General features: G+C 49.0%; 1 protein-coding gene across 1 annotated transcript in view; it reads right to left on the reverse strand.

Annotated features, from left to right (window-relative positions):
- The window catches only part of LOC115478811 (rRNA 2'-O-methyltransferase fibrillarin-like), a 393169-nt gene that overhangs the window by 95415 nt on the left and 274292 nt on the right, over positions 1-23462 (reverse strand).

A 23462-nucleotide genomic window follows, 5' to 3' on the forward strand; every position in this document is an offset into this window, starting at 1 on the left:
AGTATGGATGATTCCAGAGCCGAGGGTAACTGGTGATTTTCTTTAGGAAACCCAGCCTCATAAGGAAGATAGCGAATGATACATACCTGTAGCAGGTGTTCTCCGAGGACAGCAGGCTGATTGGTCTCATGACTGGGTTGACGTAAACGGCAGCTCCCTCCAAACGGAACAAAAATCTCGTGAGATGTCCTGCACGCAGGGCACGCCCTCCGTGCATGTGCGGCCGTCTTCCTGCCCGTGCGCAACCGTTCCCGCTCAGTTGAATGACAAGCAAAATGAGGAAAAACGCAACTCCAAAGGGGAGGAGGGAGGGTAGGTGAGAATCAGCCTGCTGTCCTCGGAGAACACCTGCTACAGGTATGTACCATTCGCTTTCTCTGAGGACAAGCAGGCTGCTTGTTCTCACAACTGGGGTATCCCTAGCTCTCAGGCTCACTCAAAACAAGAACCCAGGTCAATTGAACCTCACAACAGCGAGGGCATAACAGAAATTGACCTACGAAGAACAACTGAGTGCAGCCTGAACAGAATAGAATCGGGTCCTGGAGGGTGGAGTTGGATTCAAACCCCAAACAGATTCTGCAGCACTGACTGCCCAAACCGACTGTCGCGTCGGGAATCCTGCTGGAGGCAGTGATGTGATGTGATGTGATGTGAATGTGTGGACGGAAGACCACATCGCAGCCTTGCAAATCTCTTCAATAGTGGCTGACTTCAAGTGGGCCACCGACGCTGCCATGGCTCTAACACTATGATCTGTGACATGGCCCTCAAGAGCCAGCCCAGCCTGGGCGTAAGTGAAGGGAAATGCAATCTGCTAGCCATTGGGAGATGTGCGTTTCCCGACAGCAACCCCCTTCCTATTGGGGTCGAAAGAAATAAACATTGGGCGGACTGTCAGTGGGGCTGTGTCCGCTCCAGATAGAAGGCCAACGCTCGCTTGCAGTCCAATATGTGCAAACTGACGTTCAGCAGGGTGGGTATGCGGCCTGGGAAAGAATGTTGGCAAGACGATTGACTGGTTAAGATGGAACTCCGACACCTTAGCAGAACTTAGGGTGAGTGCGGAGGATTACTCTGTTATGATGAAATTTAGTATACGGAGCATGAGCTACCAGGGGCCTGAAGCTCACTGACCAATTTACTTCAATTCTTTGAAGGAGTAAACAAACATGTGGACAAAGGTAGCCGGTTGATATTGTGTATCTGGATTTTCAAAAGGCGTTTGACAGGTACCTCATATGAAAGGCTACAGAGGAAATTGGAGGGTCATGGGATAGGAGGAAATGTCCTATTGTGGATTAAAAACTGGTTGAAGGATAGGAAACAGAGAGTGGGTTAAATGGGCAGTATTCACAATGGAAAAGGGTAGTTAGTGGGGTTCCTCAGGGGTCTGTGCTAGGACCGCTGCTTTCTAATATATTTATAAATGATTTAGAGATGGGAGTAACTAGCGAGGTAATTAAATTTGCTGATGACACAAAGTTATTCAAAGTCGTTAACTCGCGACAGGATTGTGAAAAATTACAAGAGGACCTTACGAGACTGGGAGACTGGGCGGCTAATGGCAGATGACGTTTAATGTGAGCAAGTGCAAGGTGATGCATGTGGGAAAAAAGAACCCGAATTATAGCTACGTCATGCAAGGTTCTACGTTAGGAGTTACGGACCAAGAAAGGGATCTGGGTGTCGTCGTCGATAACACACTGAAACCTTCTGCTCAGTGTGCTGCTGCGGCTAGGAAAGCGAATAGAATGTTGGGTATTATTAGGAAAGGTATGGAAAACAGGTGTGAGGATGTTTTAATGCCGTTGTATCGCTCCATGGTGCGACCGCACCTTGAGTATTGTGTTCAATCTGGTCGCCGCATCTCAGAAAGATATAGTAGAATTGGAAAAGGTGCAGCGAAGGGCGACTAAAATGATAGCGGGGATGGGACGACTTCCCTATGAAGAAAGACTAAGGAGGCTAGGGCTATTCAGCTTGGAGAAGAGACGGCTGAGGGGAGACATGATAGAGGTATATAAAAATGAGTGGAGTGGAACAGGTGGATGTGAAACGTCTGTTCATGCTTTCCAAAAATACTAGGACTAGGGGGCATGCGATTAACTACAGTGTAGTAAATTTAAAACAAATCGGAGAAAATTTTTCTTCACCCAACGTGTAATTAAACTCGAATTCATTGCCGGAAAATGTGGTGAAGGCGGTTAGCTTAGCAGAGTTTAAAAAGGGGTTGGACGGTTTCCTAAAGGACAAGTCCACAAACCGCTACTAAACGGACTTGGAAAACCCCAGGAATAACATGTATAGAATGTTTGTACGTTTGGGAAGCTTGCCAGGTGCCCTTGGCCTGGATTGGCCGCTGTCGTGGACAAGATGCTGGGCTCGATGGACCCTTGGTCTTTTCCCAGTATGGCATTACTTATGTACTTATGACTCTACGAGCTGAAGTAACTGCCATCAAGAAAATGACCTTCCAGGTCAAATACTTCAGATGGCATGAATTCAGTGGCTCAAAAGGAGGTTTTATCAACTGGGTGAGGACGACGTTGAGATCCCATGACACTGCAAGAGGCTTGACAGGGGGCTTTGACAAAAGCAAACCTCTCATGAATCGAACGACTAAACGCTCTCCAGAGATGGCTTTACCCTCTACACGATAATGGTAAGCACTAATTGCACTAAGGTGATTCCTTACTGAATTGGTCTTGAGACCAGACTCTGATAAGTGCAGAAGGTCTTCAAGCAGGATCTGTGCAGGACAAGAACGAGGTTCTAGGGCCTTGCTCTCACAACAAACAACAAACCTCCTCCACTTGAAAAAGTAACTCTTTTTAGTGGAATCCTTTCTAGAGGCAAGCAAGACAAGGGAGACTCCCTCAGACAGACCAAACGAAGCAAAATCTACACCCTCAACATCCAGGCCGTGAGAGCCAGAGACTGAAGGCTGGGGTACAGAAGCGCTCCGGTGTTCTGCGTAATGAGAGTTGGAAAACACTCCAATCTCCACGGGTCTTCGGAGGGCAACTCCAGAAGAAGAGGGAACCAGATCTGACTGGGAAAAAGGCACGATCAGAATCATGGTGCCGCGGTCTTGCTTGAGCTTCAGTAAGGTCTTCCCCACCAAAGGTATGGGAGGATATGCATACAGGAGGCCGTTCCCCCAATGGAGGAGAAAGGCATCTGACGCCAGTCTGCCGTGTGCCTGAAGTCTGGAACAGAACTGAGGCAGCTTGTGATTGGTCTGGGAGGCGAAAAGGTCCACCGAGGGGGTGCCCCACTCTCGGAAGATCTTGCGTACCACTCTGGAATGGAGCGACCACTCGTGCGGTTGCATGAATCTGCTCAGCCTCTCGGCTAGATTGTTGTTTACGCCTGCCAGGTATGTGGCTTGGAGAAGCATGCCAAAATGGCGTGCCCAATGCCACATCCTGACGGCTTCCTGACACAGAGGGCGAGATCCGGTGCCCCCCGCTTGTTGATGTAATACATTGCAACCTGATTTGTCTGTCCGAATTTGGATGATTTGGTAGGACAGCCGATCCCTGAAGGCCTTCAGTGCGTTCCAAACCGCTCGGAGCTCCAGGAGGTTCATCTGAAGATCTTGTTCCTTGGGGGACCACACCCCCTGGGTGTGGAACCCATCGACATGAGCTCCCCACCCCAGGCGAGATGCATCCGTCGTCAGCACTTTTGTGGGCTGGGGAATTTGGAATGGGCGCCCCAGGGTCAAATTGGTCCAAATTGTCCACCAGCGCAGCGAACTGCGGCAACTGATGGGCAGGCGGATGACATCTTCTAGATTCCCGGTGGCTTGGCACCACTGGGAAGCTAGGGTCCATTGAACCGATTTCATGTGAAGACGATCCATGGGAGTCACATGGACAGTAGAGCCCAGGAGTCTCAACATCTGCCGAGCTGTGATCTGCTGAGACGCCCTGGTCTGGGAAGCGAGGGACAGAAGATTCTGAGATCTCGCCTCGGGAAGATAGGCCTGAGCAGTCTGTGAATTCAGCCGAGCTCCTATGAATTCCAGAGATTGGACTGGCTGGAGATGGGACTTCGGGTAATTTATCACAAACTCCAGGAGCTCCGGAAGTTGAATAGTGCACTGCATGGACCGAAGAGCTCCTGCCTCTGAGGTGCTCTTGACCAGCCAATTGTCGAGATACGGGAACACATGCAACCCCAGCTTGCGTAGGTACGCCGTAACCACCACGAGACACTTCGTGAACACCCGTGGTGCAGAGGCGAGCCCAAAGGGCAGCACACAATACTGAAAGTGAGGTGTCCCCAGACGTGTCTGTGGGCTGGCAGTATCAGGATGCGAGTGTAAGCGTCCTTTAAATCCAGGGAACATAGCCAATCGTCTTTCTGAATCATGGGTAGAAGGGTGCCCAAGGAAAGCATCCTGAACTTTTCTTGCACCAGATACTTGTTCAGGCCTCTCAGGTCTAGGATGGGGCACATCCCCCCTGTTCTCTTCTCCACAAGGAAGTACCTGGAATAGAATCCTTGCCCTTCCTGCCCGGGTGGCACGGGCTCGACCGCATTGGTGCTGAGAAGGGCGGAGAGTTCCTCTGCAAGTACCTGCTTGTGATGGGAGCTGAAGGATTGAGCTCCCAGTGGACAATTTGGTGGGGTGGAGACCAAATTCAGGGTGTATCCGCACCGCACTATTTGGAGAACCCACTGGTCGGAGATTATGAGAGGCCACCTTTGGTGAAAAACTTTCAACCTCCCCCCGACTGGCAGGCCGTCCGGCACGGCTACTTTGATGGCGGCTATGTTCTCATGGATTCAGTCAAAAGCTCATCCCCTGCTTTTGCTGTGGAGGCGCAGGGGGCGGCTTAGGCGCACGCTGTTGACGAGAACGAGTGCGCTGGGACTGTGTCCCTGTGCCTGAGGAGGCCTTCGGGCCGGCTGGGTGTACCTACGCTTGTTGTAGGCGTAGGGTGCAGCCTGCTGGGCCCGGGGAAAACGTCTACCTGCGTAGGTGGATGCTGAAGGTGCCCGTTGGGAGAGCTTGTCGAGAGCGGTTTCCCGCTGGTGTAGTTGGGTCCACCAACTGCTCGACCTTCTCACTAAAAATGTTATCCCCCCGGTAAGGGGCATCCGCCAGCCGCTGCTGGGTATGGTTGTCCAGGTCAGAGGCACGCAGCCAGGAGAGTCTGCGCATCACTATACCTTGGGCAGCAGCTCGGGATGCCACATCACAGGTGTCAGATTCCCCTGGACAGGAATTTTCTGCACGCCTTCACCTGCCTGACCACCTCCTGAGATGGCCTGGACTGCTCCGGGGGGAGCTTGTCAACCAGGTCCGCCAGTTGCCGCACATTGTTCCGCATGTGGATGCTCGTGTAGAGCTGGTATGATTGGATTCTGGTCACGAGCATGGAAGATTGGTAGGCCTTCCTCCCAAACGAGTCCAGAGTGCGAGACTCCCACCCAGGGGGCGCCGAGGCGGTATCCCTCGAACTCCGTGCTCTCTTGAGAGCAGAGTCCACGACTGCCGAGTCATGAGGCAATTGAGGCCGCATCAACTCTGGGGTCTGAGTGGATTCTGTATTGGGACTCCGCTTTCTTGGGAATGGTGGGATTAGATAATGGCTTCAACCAGTTCCGAAGCAGTGTCTCTTTAAGGACATTGTGCAACGGTACCGTGGAAGACTCTCTAGGTGGTGATGGATAGTCGACGACTTCGAGCATCTCCGCCCTCGGCTCATCCACAGTAACCACTGGGAAGGGAATGCTAATAGACATATCCAGGATAAAAGAGGCAAAGGAGAGGCTCTCAGGAGGCGAGAGCTTCCTCTCCGGTGAAGGAGTGGGGTCGGAGGGAAGGCCCACAGACTCATCTGAGGAGAAGTATCTGGGGTTCTCCTCCTTACCCCCACGAGGCATCCTCCTCTGTGTCGGACATGAGCTCTCTCAGCTCAGACTGGGCCCGTCTCGACTGCGAGGAACCACGTCCTCGATGATGGCATCGAGAGGTGGACTGGCGCGCCGGCGGGGACGAAGCTCCCTCCATCGACGGGGATTCCACCTGAGTGGCAGTCGACACCAGTGCCGCAAGCGGCGTCGGCGGCCTGATCACTGGACCAGAGCCCACCGGCGCCTCCATCAACGGCACCGAGGGCGCAAGAACCCCCGGTGCCGGCAGGGCCTGGCGCATCAACCCTTCCAGGATCCCCGGAAGGATGGCTCGGAGGTACTCGTCTAGGCCCGCTGTTGGGAAACACAGAGGGACCGGTGTGGGCGTCGGTGCTGGAAGCTGCCCGGGTCCAGGAGACGGTACCGAGGTACCCAACGACCTGCGCATCGACACCTCTTCGACCGAGGGGGAGCGCTCCTCCCGGCACTACCGATTCCTGGGGGTCGAGTCCTCTCTCGATGTCCCGGAGCTGCCAGTCCCGTGCGCCGTGGGTGACCGATGACGGTGCTTTTTGGCAGCTTTCTTCCAATGTCCGTCATCGGCGCTCCGCGGAAGAGACGAGGAGGAGGTGGAGTCCCCACGGCCTCGAGGTATTGGATCCGACAGGGTTCGGTCCCGATGGCCCTGAGTGGCGGGAGTGGCCGGGGCAGACTGCCCACACGGCCACTCACCACCACCGTCGCAGGCAGGTCGTCGGGCCAAGGGAACCTGTGCTCCTGGGGTCGATGCCATAGTCGGCGCCGACGCCGTCGACATCGGTACCGAAGACCCGGCTGTCGACACCGATGCCATCGAGGTCGACGTCGAAGGGCTGGCGCAAGTTCCAAAAAGACGGTCCAGAAGAACTTGCCTCGCCTCCTGCGTCCGCTTCCGTAAGCCGAGACACAAGGTGCACGTCTTGGAATTATGCTCCGGGCCAAGGCACTGGAGGCACCAAGCGTGAGTATCGGTCTGCGAGATCTGCCGGCCGCACCGACCACACTTCTTGAATCCGCTCGGGACCTTCGAGGACATCGACGGAAAAATCGCATCGGCGAAGTCAAAATCGCCGATGGTGGCGGTGAAAAGCACACCAGAAGAAAGAAAAATAAACGACTAACGACGCAACCTCGCGACTAAAGAACGACGAGGGAAAACTTCTTTTTCTTTACTATTTTTTTTAAATGAAAAAAGCACGAACGCGCAACAACAAAATAAAGAACAGACTAGGCCGCAATCCGGTTTCCGGGGCTGACTAGGAGAGGGACGAAGACGCGTGTCTCCAGTGCAGAAAGGAAAAAACTGAGCGGGAATGGTCGCGCACAGGTGGGAAGACGGCCGCGCATGAGCGGTGGGCGTGCCCTGCGTGCGGGACCTCCCGCAAGATTTTTGTTCCGGTTGGAGGGGGCTGCCGTGGACGTAAACCCAGTCGTGAGAACAAGCAGCCTGCTTGTCCTCGGAGAAAGATGTTATGCTAAAAGATTTCTTGGAAAGATATTGTTTTTGGACAGTGCATATTAAGAGACCTCCAAGCAATATCGTCTTGCAAAAGAAGACAACCATATTGCTGCCTTATGATGACCATAATTGAAGTAGACCCTAAATGGGTGAGGGCTATGAACCAATGCTTCTGTATGGAGACTTGTACTGGCAGAGTTTTACCTGTTTTGAAGATAAATGCATAAACAGCGACCAGTGAGAAAGGATTTGCTTGGAGAACGTTAGGCCTGATTGTTAGGACTGAAGGCTTTACTGGTATGCTGAGTGGTGCTCAGGTAGTAAAATAAATCTCTTTTGCAATTTAAGGCATGGAAGGTAGCCTCCACTGGTTGAGTGTGTGTTTTTTGTTTTATTTTTTTTTTTTTTTTTTGGGGGGGGGGGGGGGGGGGGGGGGGGGAGACTTTTAGGATAGCTGGTTGAGGTGGAAGACCAAAATCATCTTCAGTAGGAAGATGGGTGGGTTCATTGATGTACTGATACTAATAATAGTGCACCACAGATTGCAATTCACTTACTCATCTGGCCAAGGTGACAGCAAAAAGCAAAATAACTTTCCAAAATACATGCTAGAGTGCTATTTCAGCCAGGAGTTCAAAGTGGTCCAGATCAGCTACTAAGACCACACTGAGGACCTATTAAGGATGTTGTATAGGCAGCTTGGTATGGAGGAATCCATTGATCAATCAGCCGCTCACAGGACAAATCCCTCCTTTCTGTACCCTTCTCCACCACGGCCAACTCCAGGCTCCGCTCATTCTGCCTTGCCTCACCCTATGCCTGGAACAATCTTCCTCAACCCCTACACCAAGCCCCCTCCCTACCCATCTTCAAATCTCTACTTAAAACTCACCTCTTCAATGCTGCTTTCGGCACCTAACCTTTCGAGAAATATAGTATGCCCTATCAGTTCGACTCTACACTTGTCTTTTTGATTGTACACTTGTCTCTAGATTTACACCTGTCTTTTAGATTGTATACTTCTCTTTTAGATTGTAAGCTCCTTGAGCAGGGACTGTCCTTCCATGTGAAATTGTACAGCGTTGCGTAACCCTAGTAGCGCTTTAGAAATGTTAAGTAGTAGTAGGTCAGCTTTCCATCAACGGAATCATACTAAGCTGGGATAGCAGTTAAGGGTTAGTGGACTGATGAGGTTTGCAAGTATGAATAAGAGAAATGCAGGGGCAATCCAGAAAGTCCAGATATTGAGCATGAAGAGGGACTAAAGGTTCCTTGCATAATCCAACTGGTGAGGCACTTCCCCTTAGAGTGATACATTTTAAGACTGCCTACACTTCTTGTAATATTGGTATGGAGGAAAATCACTTGGTTAAAATAGCCATGCCATAGCAACAAAGACTTGAGGTTATGATTGAGCACATGTCCTTTCTGATCCAGAAGTGTGGGATGAGACTGCTAGGCTCGGATCATCAGCCACAGGAACCAGACACAACAGCGTCAGAAAAGAGCTACAAGGTTCTGTCCTGCCACAGACTCTGGACCACTTGAGAGAGCAGAGAAAGTGATGGAAAGGCACAGAGCAAGCCTTGAGGTCAGAATATAGAAAAGGCAAGAGATCCTATGGTTAGATGGCCACCTGAAGCAAAAGGGCACATTTGTGGCTCTGCTTGGAAGCAAAAAAGTTAGACGACATTGAGGGTCCATTTAAGAGGGTCCAAAAATCAGCCTGGTTTGTCTGCTTGCACAGAGATAGCAAAGTTCCATAGTTTCATGGCTTTAAAAAGATCCAGTGATCCTCAACTTCTACAGCTTGTACTTGAAGGAGCTGATTTTTTTGTTCCATCTGGGGGAACTAGGTATAGGGGTGCTTTCAAATGGTATCCAGAAGTCTGTTTGATGGCACAGACCTGCAAAGTTGAGGTTGTAGCCGTGGGTCATGATGGTTTTCCAGGCTTCTAAGAACTACTGAAGACTACCACCCCTCTCCTTCAACTCAGCACTGGTTTCAAGACAGAAGCAGTAGTAGATACCATCTGATTTCTCTGTACCATTGTCTTAGGACATATAGCTAAGTGGGCTGTCTTTGTGGAGAGGGCCAAGGCGAGAGGGTATCCGGGTTCACCCGTACCTAGACGACTGGCTTATCAGAGCAGACTCAGAAAAAGAGAGTCATCTAGCTACAGCCAGAGTGGTTTCAGTCCTTCAATCTCTGGGCTGGGTCGTCAATATGGCCAAAAGTTATCTGACCCCCTCGCAATCTCTAGAAAATTTGGGGGCCAGATTCGACACAGCCTCGGGCTATGTGTTTCTTCCCGAGCAAAGGCGGTGCAAGCTTCAGAATCAGGTCCGTCTGCTCCTGAGGATGCCCCGCCCATGAGCTTGGGACATTGTCCAGCTGTTGGGATCGATGAAGGCCACCTTGGAAGTGGTACCATGGGCGAGAGCGCACCTGAGACCTCTACAGTATTCCCTACTTCAAAGATGGTCTCCAGTTTCTCAGGATTATCAATGCAGACTTTCTTGGCTCCCTGCGGCCCGACTCAGCATGGAGTGGTGGCTCTCAGACAGCATGCTGCGGCGAGGAATGCCGCTGGCGCTCCCCGATTGGTGTCTAGTAGTGACAGATGCCAGCCTGAAGGGCTGGGGCACACATTGCCAGGGGAAGTATGCCCAGGGTCTGTGGACGCCCGACGAGTCAGAGTGGTCTATCAACCGCCTGGAGTTGAAAGCGGTGTTTCTGGCTCTTCTGGCCTTTCAAGTGACCCTGAAAGGATTGGCTATCCGAGTGATGTCGGATAACACGACAGCAGTGGCCTACATAAATCAACACGGTGGCACTCAGTGCAGAGCTTTAGCCGCGCAGGCCGAACAAATTTGCCACTGGGCCGAGCTGCATCTATAGTCCCTGTCAGCAGTGCAGGTCAGAGCAACGTGCAAGCCGACTATCTAAGCAGGCATCAGATTGATCCAGCAGAGTGGGAACTAGCAGAAGATGTATTCCTGCAGATATGTGCCAAATGGGGCAAGCCTTGTCATGATGGATCTTATGGCGACCAGTTCCAATGCCAAAGTCCCGTGCTTCTTCAGCAGACGGCGGGATCCTCGCTCTGCCGGGTTGGATGCCTTGGCTCAACCCTGGCCCCTGGGCTTGCTGTATGTCTTCCCTCCATGGCCCTTGAAAGGGCGAGTGCTCCTGCGGATTCGGCTGCATCCAGAAGAAGTTGTGCTCATCGCCCCGGATTGGCCCAGGAGGCCTTGGTATGCGGACCTCCAACAGATGCTGTTGGAGGCTCCCTTTCTGTTACCTCTGGTTCCGCACCTGTTGTCACAGGGTCCGGTGGCCATGGAGGATATCTGCCACTTTGGTCTTATGGCATGGCGATTGAAAGGGCGCAATTGAGAGATAAAGGCTACTCAAATAAGGTAATTTCCACTCTCCTGCAGGCCCGTAAGCGCTCCACTTCCGTGGCGTATGCCAGGATTTGGCGCCAGTTTGAAGTCTGGTGTGTTTCAAGAGCACTTTCTTTGTTGCGGGCTCCTGTCTCGCCGATTCTGGACTTTTTGCAGGATGGTGTACATAAAGGCTTGGCCTATAATTCCCTGAGGGTGCAAGTGGCAGCATTGGCCTCCCTGCATGGCAAGGTTGAAGGCGTGTCCTTAGCTCCTCATCCAGATGTGTCACGGTTTCTTAGAGGGGTGCTTCGGCTCCATCCTTCCGTGCGGGCACCTTGTGCAGCTTGGAACCTGGGGTTAGTATTGAAGGTCCTTCAGGGGGCTCCCTTTGAACCGCTTCGGCATGCTTCAGAGAAAGATTTGACACTGAAGGCCTCTTTTTAGTGGCCATTACCTCGGCGAGATGGGTGTCAGAATTCCAGGTGCTGTCCTGTAGAGACCCTTTTCTGCAATTCTCAGAGTCAGGGGTCACGGTTCGGACCGTGCCTTCCTTCATGCCTAAGGTGGTTTCAGCGTTTCACCTAAACCAGCCTGTTTTTCTTCCCTCCTTTGTTGAGGAGGAGTTTCCAGATTCATTTGGGCAGTTGCACCTTTTGGATGTGCGCAGGACTCTGTTGCAGTATCTGTGAATTACAAATTCTTTCAGGACCTCTGATCATCTTTTTGTGATGTTTCCAGGTCCTCACAGAGGGTCTTCAGCGTCTAAAGCCACTATTGCCCGTTGGCTCAAAGAAGCTATCTTTTCAGCATATCTGCTGTCTGGCCGGGCTCCGCCTGAAGCCTTTAAGGCACATTCCACAAGAGCGATTTCTTCTTCCTGGGCGGAACCTGGAGCACTATCTCTTCATGAGATTTGCAGTGCTGCAACATGGGCTTCTAAGTTCTCTTTCGCCCGACATTACAGGCTGGATGTGACTGCCAGGAGGGATGCGCGTTTTGGAGCACAGGTGCTAGCGCATGGTGTGGCTTGTTCCCACCCTATTTAGGGATTGCTTTGTTACATCCCATATGTAATGGCTTCATCTGCTTGATGACAAGGAAGGGAAAATTAGGTTCTTACCATGATAATTTTCTTTCCTTTAGTCATAGCAGATGAAGCCATGATCCCTCCCAGTATGATTGTCTGTATTGCAGTGATTCTGATTTTAGGTGCTGTTCTCGTTTCCTGAAGTTATATTCCTTCCTTGGGGAGTCGGAAAACAGTCTTCAGGATTCTTGTTACAGTTATAGGAGGATGAGTTCATTTCCTCCAGTTCATGTTTTGGGAGGATGAGTTTATTCCCTCCAGGAGGATGCAAGTATTCCCTCCGTTTATACAAAGTGGAGGACGAGTTTATTCCCTCCAGGAGGATGAGTTCATTCCCTCCTTTTTTGAGTTTATGCCCTTGTTAAGGGGCCATCGTTTGCTGTGAGGAAAGTTCATGTTATTCCCATTGCGGTTTGCCATACTGCTTTGGAAGCTTCAAATACTGAAGAGGCAGTGGAGCTAGCTGGCCATGAGGCACTGTGAAAAATTGAGTGCTCTTTATCTCCCCCTGCTGGTTGATGGTCACAACCCATACGTAATGGCTTCATCTGCTATGACTAAAGGAAAGAAAATTATCATGGTAAGAACCTAATTTTCCCTTCCCAAGTCCGGTCCTGGAGTATCCCTTGCCAGTCAGGTTTTCAGGATATCCGCAATGAATATACATGAAAGAGATTTTTTATATAATGGAGGCAGTGTATGCAAATCAAGTTCATGCATATTTCATTGTGAATATCCTGAAAACCTGATTTGCAAAGGGTACCCCAGGACTGGACTTGGGAAATACTGCTCTAAACCCAGAGGCCTACTGACTTGAAGACCAGCTAAAGTAGAACCTATGTTGTCATACAGTGTGGCCTTTGAAAGGGCATGCTTGAGGGATGAGAGAGATTCTGATATAATTTAATTTACTTCTATAGGCTAGGAAGAGATCCACCTATGACACATGTTGGACGTTGGAGAGTTTTTGATGCTTGCTGCATAGAGAAGCTGGTATCCTTGTTTTAAGGTGGTGTTATCCATTATATTGACCTTGCAGAATAGTACAAAATAGAGGTGTGCTGCTGTTCCCTCAGAATGCAAGTTGCTGCCTTTGTTTGTTGAAGTAAGGTACAAGAGATGTATTTTTCTGTGTATCCCACTAGCTCACACACTTGAATAGGAATAAAACATACCTTTCTTCCATTTTAGTTCTTTGTTTCCCCTTTGGTCCTTAAGAGTTCAGACACCTCCATTTGAGCCAATCAGAAAGGCAACTGAACAATTTGACCCTGGAAACAGTATTTCAAGTGGCCATTTATTTAGCAGTACCATGTCTCTGAATTACAGGCCCTCCCCTTTAGGGAATATTATCTGAAGGGTAGATTAAGATGGTACCATGCTTTCCAAATTAGTTTTTCGGTTCAACAGAATCTGATTATTTCTCTCCGTTAATTTTAAAGAGTTATCCTTTCAGGGGGATTGAGGAATTACACATGCTGGATGTGTACAATTATGTTGTAATATCTAAAGGCTAGCCGTTAAGCCCGTAACAACGGGTGAGTTTTTTTGTTTTCCTATGGCCTCCCCCCGTCCACCAACACTGCTCTCTCCCCTGCCCTCCCCCCATGTCTACCAACTCTCCTCTCCCCCTCCCATCCACTCCATCCACTCGTGTTCTCTCCCCTACCCTCCATCCTGGGGCTCCCATCCACCGCGATTGTGACCTCCTGTGCCCTGCCGTCCCCTCCACTGCCATTTCGCCGTCCTCGCCGCCGCCACCACCTTTGACCCCCCCCCCCCCCCAGGTGTTACCCCCTCTCTTTCTGCCATCGTTGTGTCCTCCTCCTGCTGCTTTCGTTACCTCCGGTGATTCCTCCAATCGTGTCGTCAGTTCTGCCCCCTCCTTCCCTCCCTGCTCCCTCCTCCGATTTCCACGCCCATGTCCAAGCCCTCCTTCCCTATTGGGCTGTACTGCTGGTGAAGGCAGGGCTTGGACTTCTATACTCTCAGCATTTGGACTCTACTGCGCATTTGCTTGCGAGTTGGTCACTTGCCATTTATATGTTTGATGACCAATTCTTTTTGGTAATTCATATCACCTCTGTCCTTTCTAGTGGCTGTATTGTTCCTTCATAGGCATCAGTTCGCTTTCTTGATAAAAGGAGGCAATCTGTTCATCTTGTATTTTCACAGGCCTAGCAGTATTGAAGGATCTGAAGGCTCCTTTGACCAAAGCTGTAGCCTCAAGTTTTTGGGCTGAATCTAGATTAGTCCATCAGCCTTTCATCAGTAGAGATCTGCAGGCTGGCCACTTAATCCTTCCTGCAGTCCTGCACCAAATGCCCAGGCCAGAGGGGACGCCACCTTTGAGATGGTTCCTAAGGAGCAGGCATATCAAGATCCCTGTAGTCTAAGGGATTGCTTAGGAAAATCCTATGCATCTAGATTGGTCTGGCTAAGGACAAAAAGGAAGGAGAATTGATCTTGCATGCTAATTTTCTTTGTTTGAGTCCAGCCTAGATGCACCCAGAGCCCACATTGGATTAAATACCTGCTTCTGGTTCTCTCATGTCCACTTATTAAAATTTGACAGAAGAAAATTGTTCTAAAACATGTATTCTCACAATGAGGACACTTTCCAATAGCCATTTATATTGGTTAAATGGGCTATTTGAAAATTGCCCACTTTTCTGCAGTAAAACTACATACTGATGGTTCTTTGCAATTGTGTGACTGTCAGGACTTCACGTTGACTGCAGATGTTCCTTGTTGCTCTCTAGAAACTGTCACTCTAGGCAACTGCCTAGTTTTCCTAATGGTTATACTGGCTCTGTGAAGTACCAATATCTGTTACCTCCATGGGAGTCCCCCCTGTAGGGAGTTTAAATCATCTTGTAACAAAAATATGTTCAGCCATATCTTTGTGGGTCAGCAGCTTAGTTCTCTCTCATCTGCTAATATAAAAAAAGTATAAGCCCTTGTGTCTAGACTGGTCTGACTGAATCCAAGAAAAGAGACATTCTTTTCTGTATAGCTCCAGCTTTTATTCCCATAGTATATAGCCTAATGCTCTACAGCTGTGAAAGAACTGTCTGTGCATGATGTGGTACTTTCATTGCAAGAACCATGAGAAATATATATATGGGAAGGGGCATTTTTACCATCATCATTTGGGTTCTTGCAATATAAGTACCACATCATGCACAGACAGTTCTTTCACAGCTGCAGAGCATTAGGCTATATACTATGGGAATAAAAGCTGGAGCTATACAGAAAAGAATTTCTCTTTTCTTGGATTCAGTCAGACCAGTCTAGACACAGGGCTTATGCTTTATATTAGCAGATGAGATTTTGCTGCATTGTCCATTCTTTTTGTGGGTTTCTGTTAACAGAGATACCACAAAATTATTTTACTACCAACACAATGTCTGAAAATAGTGACCTATGGTGCAGCTTTTTCAGGCAAAATGTGGCTATACTGGGTGCTGTTTCCCTGTCAAAGGTGTTGATTTGCTAAATTTTATTTGGAATACTTTGGTCTCTTTGCATGTGGTGCTGTTCTCTTTTCTGGTTTGTTGGCTATATAGCACCTGCCTCTTTCTCTGGTTATCTACTATCTATAAACATTGTATACCCTGAGGTGCAGCTACTACCACCATTACCTTGGAGAAGGTTCGGGGAGCTATGGCGAGGCCAAAAGGCAAGGCCCCAAACTGGAAATGTTTTCCCAACACCGCAAACCGCAGAAACTTCTGGTGCAGGGGCCAAATTGGTATGTGCAAGTAAGCTTCTTTCAGGTCCAGAGACGTGAGAAACTCTCCTGGCTGTACCGCCACAATGACGGAGCGCAGGGTTTCCATGTGAAAATGCCGCACTCTTAAGGACTTGTTTAGCTCTTTTAAGTCCAGGATCTGGCGAAAAGACCCGCCTTTTCGTGGCACCACAAAGTAAATGGAGTAGCGGCCTAGACCTTGTTCGGTGGAAGGCACCGGGGTCACAGCCTCTATCCGGCACAGACTGTGCAAAGTCTCCTCTACCGCCGCCCGTTTGGCGGCAGAATCGCATCGGGACTCCACAAACACGTCTCTCACCGGGCCATCGATTTCTATTTGGTATCCGTCTCTGATCAGGTCCAAGACCCACTGATCTGCGGAGATTTTGGCCCACTCCTCGAAAAAGAGGGAAAGTCTTCCTCCGATGACAGGAAACGAGGAGGGGGCCGGCGCACCATCATTGAGAGGGTCGCCCCTGAACTCCAGGCCTTGAACTGGCAGCTGTGGAACGTTTGTCCGAGCGAAAGGAGTTTCTCTGCTGAAAGCGGGCACGCGAAGTGAACCCAGCAGAACGCCCCGGGTGGTACCTTCTAGCTTCACGGAAGCGAGGTCTGTAAGAGGAGCGGACCGCCTGACCCTTAGAGGAAGGCTTCGGCCTATCTTTGGGCAAGCGCTGAGGTTTGGAATCCCCCAGGCCTTTAACAATGTTTTCCAGCTCCTCACCAAACAGGAGAAGGCCTTGAAAGGGCAACTTCACCAACCTTTGCTTAGAGGCCATGTCTGCCTCCCAATGTCGTAGCCAAAGAGTGCGGCGAGCCGCCACTGCTACAGCCATTTGTTTAGCCGAAGCTCTGACCATATCATAAAGGGCGTCAACCAAAAAGGACAAGGCCGACTCCATCCGCGGAGCCACTTCAGATAAGGTCTCCGCTCCATCACCGGGCTGTTCCACTGCCTGCTGTAACCAAGCCAGGCAGGCTCTAGCAGCATAACAACTGCATGCAGACGCCCGAACAGCGAGACCTGCCAAATCAAAGGACTGCTTCAGAGCTGAATCAAGCCTGCGGTCTTGAATATCCTTCAGGGCAACACCTCCTTCAACAGGGAGCGTAGTTCTCTTTGTCACAGCCGTGACCAGGGCATCCACTTTAGGCATTGCAAAGCGAGCCCAGTGTTCCTCACTCAGAGGGTATAATTGCCCCATAGCCCTGGCAACCTTCAAAGATCCCTCGGGGTCAGCCCACTGAGCCGAAATACGCTCTTAGATGAATCGAGCAGGCTTTCTGGTACTAGCCATCCTTGGATTAACCGAGGAGGCTGTGCCACTCCCAGGATCTTCAATCGAGAGGGCTTGTAAGGCATCTGAAATAAGTGCTGGCAGCTCCTCGCGGTGGAAAATCCTCACCGCAGACGGATCATCAAGCTCCTGTGACAATTCTGCACCCGACTGGCTCCTCAGCCCAAGAAGTTCTGCCAGACCCCTCAGAATCCTCATAGCCCGACCATGGGGGAGGGGGGGGGGGGCGCCACACTCAGAAGGGGAATAAGCCCTTCTGCATTTATCAGGAGGATAAGAAACAGGCAAAGCCAACTCCAAAAGGCCAAGATCCACCGGGGGGTTAGGCAGGGGGTCCGAAGAACCCTGTGGAAGAGCTCTTTTAAGCATGTACGCCCTATGCAGCATTAAAACAAAATCAGGTGAGAAAACCGCTCAATGACCGCCCGGATCCTGCCCAGGGCTATCAGCTCTTTTTTTAGCCTCACTCAGAGGACCTCCCCCCCCCCCCCGCATTCAGGGCTCTCCGTCACAACGGAGGCCGCGCCATGTGGAAAATCCAAAATGGTGTCCGCTGCCAGGTCAGAGCGCAAAAGATCGCCGCTCGCCATGCTCGGGCTGGCTCTACCGTCTGTACAGCACGAATTACAGAGCCCCGCTGCAGATTTGCGCTTGCCACATTTAGAACAGCGCTTTACAGTCTCTGCAGCCATCGCCAAAAACAGAGGTAAAATTCAAAAATGGCGGTTTGCGCCAAAAATGTCCCGATCGCGGGCCCATCCCGAAGGAGTCAGAAAACACTCTTACCTCACTAGACTGAGTATCACAGCTCCGGTCCTGCGGAAGAATCTCAAGAAAAAAACCTCTTTTCAAAGATTGCTGCGCTAAAGTGCGACGCGACTTCAATTATTTATTTATTTTTAATGCTGTGAGGAAAGCAGAGGCAAAAGAGGTAAATAAAAACACTCCGGAGGCTCAGATAAGTGGGAAAGGCAGGGAAAGGCGAACCAATGTGCCTGTATCCACTGAGTGGGAAAGGACAGGGAAAAACAAGCTAATATGTCCACATCCACGGGGGCATGGGTAAGGCAGGGAAAGGGCTAACCTATGTGCCTTTAAAGTGAAGCTGCTATAGCCTCTAACACCCCGGCTAACAACTGGCAATGCAGGAGCCACCCCCAGGCAGATTTTTGATGGAGCTCGAAGAAGCTGCAGCCAACCTGCTTGGGGAGATACTGAAGAGGCAGTGGAGGTAGCTGGCCATGAGGCACTGTGAAAAATTGAGTGCTCTCTATCTCCCCCTGCTGGTTGATGGACACAACCCATACGTAATGGCTTCATCTGCTTGATGACAAGGAAACATTGGTTTAGAGAAGGCTGCCAAATGGATCCAGATGCACAGGACAGGATGATCCACTCCTGGGATTACCCTGTTGCATGCAGGAACTTGTAGTTCTGATTTCCCCATTGCATCTCAAAGAAAAGCAAGACTACAAGTCTCTGCATGAAATGGGGTAAACCCAGGACTGGACTACTACTACTACTTAACATTTCTAAAGCGCTACTAGGGTTACGCAGCGCTGTACAATTTAACATGGAAGGACAGTCCCTGCTCAAGGAGCTTACAATCTAAAAGACAGGTGTACAATCTAAAGACAATCTAAACAATCTAAAGAAAAGTGTACAGTCAAATGACAAGTGTAGAGTCCGTCTGATAGGGCATACCCAGGACTGGATCAACCCTGTCCTACGAATCTGGATCCAGTTGGCAGCCTTAGAGAATCAAAAGCCATCCCTTCAATCGGATACTCATCAATCTGCATACTATGAATGCCTAGGCCAGTATGGCACTACCAGACCATGCCTATGAGCCACCAGAGAGAAAGAATATATAAGAATCCAAGTGCTGGCCATGGTTCTGTTGGCATGTCCAGGCCAGCACAACCTACCACTCCTTGAAAAAAGAAATCTCAATAGCCTGACATCTCTTGAAGTTGTATTTAAATCTAACAGAAGTTTACCTCATCTGTTTCAGATCAGAGCAAAAGCTAAACTAATTACCATTCCTCTGAATCTAGCCTATGCTAAGTTCCAGGTTTACTGGAGTTAAAGGAAACAGAATGCTGGGTTAATTTTCTAAGAGCTTTAGTCCAAGTAGAAGACTAAGGCTTTGTTGCAATCTAAAATGGATACAGTCCATGAAAAAATGTTGGAGGAATAATGATTAAAGTGGAAATCAGAGAGCACTGTAAGAAGGAACTCTGAATAGATATGCAGAGCCACCCTATTGTTGAAAAAGACTGCATAGGGTGCATCAGTCACTACTACAGCAGGGGCGTAGCCAGACTTCAGCAGGAGGGAGGGTCCAGAGCCAGAGGTGAGGGGGCACATTTTAGCCCCCCCCCTCGCCATTGCTTCCGGGGTGTGACGTCACAGAGCATAGAAACAAAAAGCAAAGGAGGGAAGCAGTAACCCAGCTCAATCAATTTACAGCAAGAGGTGCACAGGCATCCCCGGTCTACCTGTGTCTCCAGAAACAGAGAAAACACGTGTTTCTGCTTGTGACAAGCGAGACAGCCTGCAAACTAAAGGACTAGGGGCAGAGAACACTCCCCCTTCAGCAACCAATAGAAGAGAAGAGACCAGCTTCATGCACTGGATTTTATCGGGATCAAAGACAGCGACCATTAGCAGCATGCACTTAACTCTCCCTCCAGCTGTTAGTATAACTCCAATATGGTGCAGCTAAGTAAGGCATCTTAAACAGAAGGGAGACACGGAAGGCAACTTGTTGATCCCTATTTGTCCAGACCTATTTTTAAAGTCTGAAGGGAGGGTAAAAAAAAAAAAAAAATTGCTGTGGCTGCCTGCTGACTTTACCAGCTGCTTTTGAAGTATGTTTAGGAAGAAGCAGAACGTACTTTGGAGATTTGCTCCTTTCTGCATAACAGCTGTGGAGGGGAACAGGTTGGAATAACACCAAGTGATGTGGAAAAACAACACACTGAAAGTAGAAAACCCTCATCCAGGCATAAACGCGGCACACAGGTATTGCTTGCAATAGCAGCTAGTAGGGCAATTCTTGGTGCATCGGGAGATACTGTACCGTTTCTAGAAACTACAGGGCTGAGGATGCAGACCGCTGAAAGAAAGTACAAATATTTTTCATACTAGAGATCCAGTGACTACAAAGGATGACTTCACTTCTAAGGTTTACCGCTACCTCTGTTTAAGTGTTGATATTAAAGGGATTTATTTTTATTTTGTTACTTTTTGGTTCATACAGACCCTCCCGCCCACCATTGCCGAACACCCTCCCTGCCGACGACCCTCTCGACCCCTCTCCCGCCAACCCGCTACCGCCTTCCTTTGCTGGCGGGGGACCCCAACCCCTGCCAGCCGAGGTCCTCTTCTTCCTTCCTTCTGTTTCTGAGTCTGACGTTGTATGTGCAGGACGTCAGAATCAGAACGAACGGAGGAAGGAAGAAGAGGACCTTGGCTTGGGGGGGGGTTGGGGTCCCCCGCCAGCAAAGGTAGGCAGCGGCGACGATGGCGGGTTGGCGGCGGGGAGGGGGGGCCCGAGAGGGTCATCGGCAGGGGGGTCCAGGGCCAAATCTACGGGAGCCCAGGCCTCCATGGCCCCACGTAGCTACGTCCCTGCACTACAGTCTGAAGCTCATTAAATCTGAGCTAAGTGATCACCAAAAATAAGATCAAGTATTTCAGGACATAGGAGTCCAAGGTTTCAAACAGTACTATCAGCTGAGTTAGGAATGCTGAGGTCCCAGTACACAGTGGGTGGCTTCTTAAGAGGCTTCAATAGAAGCAAGCCTTTCATAAAGTGAACTAGAGGCTGGTCTGACAACAAAGGGTCTGCACCAGCTCCAATTAATTCAGAAAGCTGCAGCAAGACTAATATTTTGCAAAAACTTCACTGGCTACTAGTATAAAACAGGGCTAAATTTAACACTCTATATCTGATCTTCAAGGCCCTTAAAGGAAATGACCCCAATTACTTCAACAGGATCACCCTCTACAAACCTCCAAGAACACCAAGGTCCTCCCAAGAGTATCCGTAACCACACCCTCTCCAAAAGACATTGTGACAGCCGCAAGCAAGCCTTTTCTGGAGTAGCCTCCACCCTCTGGAATGCACTCTCTGAAAGGCTCCATTTAACACAAGACTAATCTCTACTTCAGGAAGTAGGTGAAAGCTTGGTTCTTCAACCAGGCCTTTAATTGAAGAAGTAACTAACCCGTTAAATCTGTCACAAAACGCCTAGTCACCCCATCTGGGATTACCCCACGGCCACTCAGAGGATCTATCCCTAAGCACAGCTCAGGTCTGCCTGCAACTGCTTCTAAACGTCTATGTACAGTTCAACAGTACCTAGGAAGATCAGGACATATAATTGTTCACAGAGCCTTAGCAGAGAGATCTGTCTCCCTCTTCTTCCAGGCTAACACTGAAGCAACAGCCAACAACTGCTGGGTAACTTCAAAATTCCAGACGAATCAAAGCCCAGAACAGTCAAGTTTCTAATAAAAACTGGTTACATCACTACAGGCACTGTGTGCCAAACAAAAGAGAAATCAGTTCTCCGTAACAGCTTTAAGCATAAACATGCACCATCTGCTGGCCAAATAGGAGAAATACACTTCCACATTGAGCCTGCCCATGGGTGGGAATAAAGTGGGATATAAATGCCATAAATAAATAAATTAATTAAAACCAGGAAAATGTCCAATACATTTTTACAGGCTTACGACACACAGTTTCTTCACAGTCTCACATACACACACAAAGAGTGACATAGGATGCACATACTGCAGCAGAACATGTTTATCCACTCCTACCCTAGCTGACATCTTTAATCACCTCTCTGACCGCATGTGCAACTTTCTTTAACATTAGTCCTCTTATTTTCTAACTCTTCTTACTCTCTTTTCCTATATGTTCCATTTTTACTTATACCCTACACTATTGAAATGCTTTCTTATTTATTGTGTTGACATTGTAAGTAGTATACTATCAAAAATTCAAAAATCTGCTCAAGAGCAACCCAACTGGACATGTGGTTCGAGCAGAGTTGAGGGGCGCTCTCTGAATATGGGATAGAGGTTCATTACCACCCTGGTGTGTATTCATATTGGTTGATCCTTGTGGTATGCCTAATCAAAGAAATGGGTCTTCAGGAGTTTGCGGATCGCCTTTAGGTTGTGCGGCAATGCGTTCCATAACTGTGTGCTCATGTATGTAAAGTTTGACGCGTGCATTAGTTTGTATTTTAGACCTTTGCAATTATGGAAGTGCAGATTAAGGAATGTGCAGGAAGATCTTTTGGCATTCCTGGGTGGTAAGTCTATCAAATCTGACATGTACGCTGGCGCATCTCCGTGAATGATTTTGTGAACCATTTTGTTTTATTTGTTGCATTTGTATCCCACATTTTCCCACCTATTTGCAAGCTCAATGGGGCTTACATAGTACCGTGATGGCGATTGCCAATTCCGGCGAGACAAGTACAGAGTGATATTGTGGTAAAGATCATGTGTGACAGACATATTAGGAAATCAAGAAGGAAGAGTTAAGTTATGTCCAGTTCGAGTATTAGTTTTGTTGTGTTGCAGGGTTCAGGTGTTTAAGTTGGATCATTAGGGTATGCCTTGTTCAACAAGTTAGTTTTTAATGATTTCCAGAAGTTTGATGGGTCATGCATTGTTTTCACAGCTTTTGGTAATGCGTTCCATAGTTGCATGCTTATATAGTGGAGTGGAAGAGTGGCATAGTGGTTACGGTGGTGGACTTTGGTCCTGGGGAACTGAGGAACTGAGTTCAATTCCCACTTCAGGCACAGGCAGCTCCTTGTGACTCTGGGCAAGTCACTTAACCCTCCATTGCCCCATGTAAGCCGCATTGAGCCTGCTATGAGTGGGAAAGCGTGGGGTACAAATGTAACAAAAATAAAAATAAATAAAATATAAGAGAAGCTGGATGCATAGGTTGATTTGTATTTGAGTCCTTTGCAGCTTCGGTGGTGGAGATTTAGGTATATGTGTGTTGATCTTTTTGTGTTTCTGGTTGGTAAGTCTATGGGGTCTGTCATGTATCCCGGGGCCTCGCTGTAGATAATTTTATGAACCATAGTGCAGATTTTGAACGCATTACGTTCTTTGATTGGGAGCCAGTGCAGTTTTTCTTGTAGGGATTTGGCGCTTTCGAACCTCATTTTTCCAAATATAAGTCTAGCTGCGGTGTTTTGAGCAGTTTGGAGTTTCTTTATGATTTGTTCTTTGCATCCCGTATAGATTCCATTGCAATAGTTTAGGTGGCTTAGTACCATTGATTGTACCAAGTTGCGGAATATTCCCATCGGGAAGAAATGTTTTACTCAAGTTTGAGTTTCCACATTGAGTGGATCATTTTCTTTGTTGTAGTTTTCGCTTGGCTTTCTAGTGTCAGGTTTCGGTCGATTGTAACTCAGAGAATTTTCAGGCTGTCTGAAATAGGAAGGGTGTAATCTGGGGTGTTTATATTGGTGGGTTTGTTCGTGTTGTATTGGGATGACAGGATGAAAA

This window comes from Microcaecilia unicolor, chromosome 10 (assembly GCF_901765095.1).
Source record: "Microcaecilia unicolor chromosome 10, aMicUni1.1, whole genome shotgun sequence".
Taxonomy (NCBI): domain Eukaryota; kingdom Metazoa; phylum Chordata; class Amphibia; order Gymnophiona; family Siphonopidae; genus Microcaecilia; species Microcaecilia unicolor.